The 7,937-nt window shown below is 41.4% G+C and overlaps 1 protein-coding gene across 3 annotated transcripts in view; it reads right to left on the bottom strand.

Annotated features, from left to right (window-relative positions):
* Window positions 1-6,380: 6,380 nt before the first annotated feature.
* The window catches only part of rnf220a (ring finger protein 220a), a gene marked incomplete at its 5' end in the record, with an annotated part of 202,139 nt that continues 200,582 nt past the window's right edge, over window positions 6,381-7,937 (bottom strand). For all 3 annotated transcript variants that reach the window (XM_080725444.1, XM_080725445.1, XM_080725446.1), the window contains one exon: window positions 6,381-7,937. This exon is cut by the window's right edge and continues 1,272 nt beyond it.

The following is a 7,937-nucleotide window of genomic DNA, read 5'->3' as shown; positions in this document are numbered from 1 at the left end:
AAGACACAGAAATCAGAGCATTGCATTGATTGTATGGTCACTAAGTCGAAATATGTCCTGTGACATCCACACCAATGAACAGCAAGGATCTCTTCAAATAAGTTAAGCCTTTTAAGTAGTGTGAGGGGGACAGAGGAAGAAATGTGGAAAAGCGGACCGTCTACAACATGGACAATGAACCACTCAAGTGAGGGGGAGAGGGAAGAGGGGGTGATGATGATCACATTCACTGTATCAATAATATAATCTCAGTTTCCTCAGTAGCTCAATCTTCTCTGCAACTCTGTCAGTTTTAGTATGCGTGTCCAAAGCCACAACGGTGTCCTTGTCAGCCATGAAGGCAGATAGGTGTGCGTTTTATGAATTTTAGGGTGGAAAATTATCATTTGCAGGCCATCTGGGTTATTGAAACTGTCAGCAAGAACAACAAGCAGGAGATATGCAATCTGTGAGGAATGTTAAATCACTGGAGGAGAATTGTATTGCAGCACAGTGGGCGCTCATTGCATCACTATTGCAGTAAGGTCATGCTCATGCCCTTTGTTGTCTGATAATGGCTGAAAATAGTCCATCTACAAGTTCACGATGCATCAGTTATAAAGCAGGCTAGTAATCTACATGGTTGCATGCTGGATACAAACGTATATATGAAATGGATATAAAACATTACAAAATCATATCTTTTTAAATCCCCTCCTCTTTTGTGAGGAGAATAAATGGTTGTGGAATAACAACAAAAAGTATGCATATAGAAATAAAATGTATCTCTCACCACACCTACAGTATGTTCTGTATGTCATGTTAATTTCTCTTCAATAGTATTAAATCCAAATGGATTAAACAGAATGTACTAACATCACTCAATTGAATATCATTAACATAATAGCTATCTATCTAGCTAATTCATTATCAACCTACTTACCGGTAGTTACTTACTAGTAAGACGCCTAAGGGCGACAGGGCGAGGTCGCACCATGTCTTGGCCAGTGATGTATATCGGACCAGTTACAAATATATGGAGACTCCTGGTACCCATATATGGAGATCCATGTACTGTATATGGAGATATGCTGTGGTACCCCAAACATGCTTACTCAGTTATTAGTTATGTGAAAGTCCTATGACATCTATGACATCTGACATCATACATACAATCCCTTTTATGCCCATATATGGCGATCCCTGTCCGTAGAGAGAGAGAGAGAGAGAGAGAGAGAGAGAGTCTGAACCAGCCAATAGATATGGGCTGTCTTCCTCCATATATGGGCATTCCCATATGAAGTCCTGTTAGATATGGGCTTAATATTGATGACATCAGGGATCTCCATATATGGGCATAAAAGGTATTCTGTTAGAGTGGTTACCATGACATCACAACATACAATCCCTTTTATACCCATACATGGAGATCCCTGTCTGAACCAGCCACACAGATATGGGCTGTCTTCCTCCATATTAGGCATTCCCATATGAAGTCCTGGTAGATATGGGCTGAATATTGATGACATCAGGGATCTCCATATATGGGCAAAAAAAGGGATTATGTTAGTGTGGTTCTCCTGACATCACAGTGGTGTCAGAGCGGCAAACCCATAAACCGTAAAAAAGCGTACACGGACAGACAGGCGGCTGGAGACATGATGTGCCGTTTCGCACACTACAATTATGAACTCAACACAAGTTACACAACCCTGGTTTTGTATAGTCTGGTATGGGGAGACAGCCTACTATTTATAATGCATAAACCTGTTGGATTCAAACTGAATGGTTGCAGAATGACAGCAGGTACAGTAAGTCAGATAGAGAACAACCTGCAGAGATTTGTAGATAACTTTAGCACTGTTGCTATGGGGAGCTTTTCATTGTCTCAGTGCCCACACAGTGGATGACAGTAATCTTCAGTGGTGTGAAGTAAGTACATTTACTTAAGTAGGCTAATGTACTTATAAGTACAATTTTGAGGTATTTGTACTTTACTTGAGTATTTCCAATTTATATACTTTTATAATACTTTCACTTCTACTCCACTACATCTCCGATCCAAATATTGTACTTTTACTCCACTACATTTATTTGAAAATGTTAGTTCGTTTATATATAAATTATATTATAAAACATACATAAACCACTTTAGCCCTATTTTATACCTAATGCTATTTGAAAATAGCTGATCTACAAGCTCACAACGTTGAGAGCTTGTACAGTAGATCTGCTATTTTCAAACATTTTGTACTTTTACCTCTGGTACTTTAAGTACATTTTGATTCCAACACTTTGATACTTTTACTCCACTACTACATTGCAGTAATGAATCTTGATAGTATTGATATTTACTTAAGTAAATAATCTGAGTAGCTTTTCCACCACTGATAATCTTGTAAAGTACAAAGAATACATACTGCCAGGCACACCCTTGCCTCAGTGTGTGTACCTTTCTAGTCTATTTGTGTGTGTCATGTGCGCACATGCACTTAACACCTGCACTTTTGTTTGTTATTAAAAATGCATTATCACTCTAAATCTACATAATGCCATTCTCCAATCCTCTGTTTGGCATTCATGGATATGAAAGCAATTTATCACGAGCAGCAATTATGCTTTTTTTTTTCTTTGTCTGTGACTACTTAGGAGAGGGAAACAAAAGGAAACAAAGATTTAAATTCCTGCCACTGAGCCTAACTGAACTTGATGAAAAGAAGGTTAGGGATCTACTAACGTACATGACTCTGTGTTTTATTTCAACTGTTTCTATCTAGTGTTTCTATCTAGATCATGTAGATCCTGTAATACAGACTGAGACAATCAGTTTAGCTATATACTCAATCCCACTGCATTGTTGCTAATTTAACTGTTCACTATTATTGTACAGTATGCCACCAGAATCTTAAAGGAATAGTTCACTACAAAAAAGTGTTGTCTGGAAAATCTGGGATCTACTGTATGTTTCAAGTGAGGATTTTTGTGTCAACTATTACTTTAAGAGCGTAATAGTTTCTATCCAGCTCCGCCTGGTCAATATTCTCTCTTCACTGCCTGGATTATCAATCAAGGGAGAAAAAAGGCCTAAAATATCTTTAAACATATTTTTGTAATAATTAAAAAAGGAATGGTGTTGGACATACAAGGTTTCTACCCGACAGTGGCGACATGCTGTTTAGTGCAGCCTGACTGAACTGTGAGTATCAGTGTCTCTAAGGCAGAACTAATTGATGAGCCAAATGGTCTTAATGACACTTAACAAGCTTGGGGAGGTCTTTCACTTCATTGGTTCAATTTCCTCCCTCTTTCACCGGGCGCCTCGCGGATAGATTTTCTGGTACCTCTGGCACCCAACCTGCCAAGGAACAATTGGCCTGGCACTGGCGCACGCACACACACACATACACGCGCACGCACGCACACACACACACATCACATCTGGTCGAACTGGCTAACATCCTTCCTTCCACTTGTCTCTTCCACCTCTCCACTCTTCAACGACCCCACTGGAACCAAACCCCAGTTGTTGATGCAATCAATGTGTGTGTGTCTGTGTGTGTGTGTGTGTGTGTGTGTGTGTGTGTGTGTGTGTGTGTGTGTGTGTGTGTGTGTGTGTGTGTGTGCGCGCGCGCACACATGTGTGTGTGTGTGTGTGTGTGTGTGTGTGTGTGTGTGTGTGTGTGTGTGTGTGTGTGTGTGTGAGTGAGTGAGTGAGAGTATGTGTGAGCATGCGTGCATCATGCAAATCCACATGCACACACATACATATGCAAAGACCAGGGTTTGTGTGTGCATGTTTATGCGTGCTGCGTGGACACACTCAGGGAAAAGGCTTGAGTTCAGCTATAGGGATCTGTTCTATTGATCTGTGTGTGCGTGCGTGCGTGCGTACGTACGTGCGTGCGTGTGTGCATGGCTTGGTAAACTGCTGATAATGGCTACTGTGTAGAACTCCTGTCAGACTCAGGACACTTGCTGTTTGACCTCTGCAAAGACATTTCTATAGATTTGTCATCTCTGGGATCTATACAGCCAACACACACACGCACGCACGCATGCACGCACGCACGCACGCACAAACACGCACGCACACACGTATGGCTCATTGTGCTGTCTGGAACATAAACGGAGGGGGTGCAGAGTAAAACAACACAGAGATCTGGTTACAAAAGTGCCCCTTAATTAATCAATAACAACCGTCAGGGGGGTCTCCATGTGTAGGCATTTGGCTGGGAACCCCCCCCAAATATGCCGGTGAACAAACTAATAAACACAAATGAGCTACAGAGCTAGTAAATGAAATTCGAACCAAACTGCTCATTTCTTTTTACAGACCCACTGTCATCCATCCAAGGAGCCCTTCTCACTTCTTTAAATACTCTTCTACATTTCTAACGTCAGCATGCCACACAGTCTGCCAACCACAACTAACTCCACTTCGACAAATTCCACAACCTTCAGCAGTCTTGTTCCAGGAGCTCCACGGAGCTCCATTACATTCTTGTAAGTCCTGTATGGTGGCTTGCAGGGACGTGCTGGCCATTGGGAAAAGCGGGACAACTCCCGAATGGCCGGTTCATTCCCGGCCGGTCCATTAGGAAAAAAATAAAATAAAATGTCGACTTCGTTCCATTTTGGGGGCTGTGCGGCCAACAAAGTAAATCGCTACTGTCGGGCAGAAACCTTGTATCTCCAAGTTTCAAATGTATACATTTTTTCGCAAAGCAAAGCCCTGCTTTATCACACAAGGCCAAAAGTAGTGAAAACAGCAGATCTACAAGCACACAACGCCTGGTGGTGCGAGGCGTTGTGTGCTTGTAGATCAGCTGTTTTCACTAGTTTAAATCATTTTTTAAATGATAAATACAAAACAAACGGTTTTGGCCATATAAGGTTTCCACCCGACATGACGAAATATAAAAAAATGAGGGCCTCTACAACTCTTTTTCCCGGGCTGAATCAGGGGCCCAGCACATCCCTGGTGGCTTGAGTTTTTTTTGTAATACAAGGCTTTTACACCCCTGCTGCGCTCTCTCCCTTTCATTCAACACAACTTTATTAGCATCTGACAACACTTACAGGAGCGCCGGGCGAATGGCGAAGCGTCGTATAAATACGCCTTCACCTTGGCCTGAGTTTAAAGGCACGTACAGATGCCTGAATCTGAGACTTGGACGCAGATCTGAGTGCCAAGCAGAGGGTGGGGCGGATTGTTAGTAATTGTAGCTAATTACTGTTACAGGCTTTGCTGCTGAATGGGCTCTGAAGCCTGGCAGGGTTCAGTCCAATAACACTGTTTAACAAGAGAAATGCAGGCACAAGGCAACGCCAACTCTCTCTCTCTCTCACACACACACACACACACACACACACACACACACACACACACACACACACACACACACACACACACACACACACACACACACACACACACACACACACACACACACACACACACACACACACACACTTTTCCAAATGCCTGCTGTTGTCACCATCTGGTGAACTGCTGATTACAAGTGCCATTCCAGCAGTGAATGGGATTAAGGTGGTTTATGGTGGGTGACGGATTTGTGAAAGTCCTGTTTTTTGGCAAATGGCAATAGTGTTCTCTACAGGTTCCCTAATAGACAGATTTGATTTAATTTTTACAACACTCCAATAAGTCGCCCAAAAAAAACCAAAAGAAGTAATCTCCATCTGTGCACGGCAATATGACGTTTATGATTATTGTTAGTTTAGTTATAGAAGGTTGAGTCCATCATTGATTCATTCAGTGCTTTCACACACGGCTTAATAGAAAGTATACGAAGTGAGATGCTCCGTTCACAAACTCCCTGTCCCCATGCTACAGAACTCTGTGCCTGAACACCTCTCTCTCCCTCTCTCTGGATCAGCTGCTTCCTGGCACATAGGAAGCAGCATATCGTCTCTGTCGGGTGGAAAGCTCATATTATGTCTAAAACCTTTACTTTTCAGGACTCAAATTCAAAAGTAGCAAAAGTAAGTAGCAAATCTACAAGCTCAAAACGTGGCGCGAAGCAACGCTTTCCGAGCTTGCAGATCTGCTGCTTTTGTGTGATGCTGTAGTTTGATCAAGTAGTGAGGTATTAATTCATGAAAAAAGATGGTAAAGTACATTTTAACTCAACAATAGGCACAGGAATTTCCCAAAAGCTGCATGCTCTCCTCTCATGAACCTGATCTGAAACGGTGACAAATCTGCGTAGATACAGGAGGTGGTACAGATGGTCTTCCCTGGTGCAGTTGCAACAACTCAACAATCTCAAAAAAATCTGTTAGTAAAGTGGAATTAAGGGAACAGATAGAGACAAGGGGGACATCAGATTTACAATCATTTAATTAATGTCAAATGTAGTTTACAAACGGGAAGGACATGTACCATTTCCAAGAATATACAAGACACAAATTAGTTTGGACACAATCAACTTGTGCAATTTGTCATCTTTGGGGCAGGTTCAAATGTGTGTTACTGCAGGGAGGAATCACAATGTGAGGGTGTACTCGAGAGAAGTCTCTGAAAGAGAATTTGTTTTTCCTTTTGTTATCCATGACAGAACATTAACACAGGGTATTATTGCATCCTGTATTTGGCCTATCTTTACATATTCCTAAATGATTAAACTAAAAGCAGAGGAAACACACCCGGAGGCATTTTAAACATGAAGCCAGATTGTTTTTACTTTGTTGTATGAGGAGTCGTATCTTAAAATAGATCTACAAGCTCTGCGCGACACGTTGATCTGCTTTTCTCTGCTTGTGACACCGTCGGATGTAGAGTGACCAATCCAAATGACAAATCTAATCGATTCCTCCCGAAAAAAGTTTAATACATTTCTATATTTCGGTTTTGGCTGGCAGTTTTTGAGAACCGCTTCCTAGAATCTCCCTTCTCTTTTATAACAAAGTTGAGCGATTAGCAGACTTAAAGATGACAAAGGAAAACCACTACTTGCACCAAGATGACAGAGTAAACAAAGCAAAATAAATATCCAGATCTTTTTTTGCATTTAAGGCCATCTGTCTCTTCTTCTCGTCAGTGAATGCAGGAACATTTTTCTGGAAAAGTTTCCATTTTGGACCTTTGTGAACAGGACCAGTCGTGGTGTTTTCGAGAAACTTTATTTTATTGATTTTCTTCTTCTTCTTAATCATTTCTTACAACAATACAGACATCACAGAATACATAGTTTTACAAACACAAAGCCGCACCACCTCCTTGGTTGCTGCTGCCGCAGAGGGCAGAGAACATCATGTGACTGAGGGGGAGGGCGGAGGGGGGGGGGGGCGAGACAACGCTTTCTGCAGCGTAGCAGGGTCATTTTGAAAAGGTATTATTTTGAGAGGTGAATGTGTGTGTGTGTGGTGGTGGTGGGTGGGGGGGCTGTCAAACTGAAAATAAGTATTTTCTGTCCAAGCTTGTTGTTATTCCAAACGGAATAGATAAAGTAGGAGGTTAGCATTGCTCCCCGAGTTAAAAAGAAAAAGGGCAACGCAGTCGAACAGCGTCGGGATTAAATGGTCATTTGCTCAGTGCTTGTTTAAACCAAGGGCAATAAGGATATACATAATTTCAGAAGAAATTACAAAATTTAAAACAAAAATGCCTCCTTGCTTTATTTTCAAATCTACAGCTTTTCAGGGCACACTGTAGTTCCACGATGGAAAAGAAATGAAAATGCACACCATCTAAACCTTGAACGTCTACTTTCGAGTAGTTTTTATTATTACGTTTTTTTTTCTTATCCTGTACAGTGAAATACAACTTCAACCTCGAAACATCAACATCTTGTTTTTAAAAAATACATAAGGCTTATTTTTTTCCAGCCATTTTTTTTTTCAAACAATCGTTCCCTTCGCCTTTCCCAAAACTCAACTTAAAAACAGGACTTTGATATTATATACTTTTGTCTGCGTTTATGTCTGTGTGTGAC

The sequence above is a fragment of the Nannobrachium achirus genome (genome assembly GCF_963921795.1).
Source record: "Nannobrachium achirus genome assembly, chromosome: 5".
Classification (NCBI taxonomy): domain Eukaryota; kingdom Metazoa; phylum Chordata; class Actinopteri; order Myctophiformes; family Myctophidae; genus Nannobrachium; species Nannobrachium achirus.
Note: the sequence above shows the minus strand (reverse complement) of the source record. Positions and strands in the feature narration are given on the sequence as shown.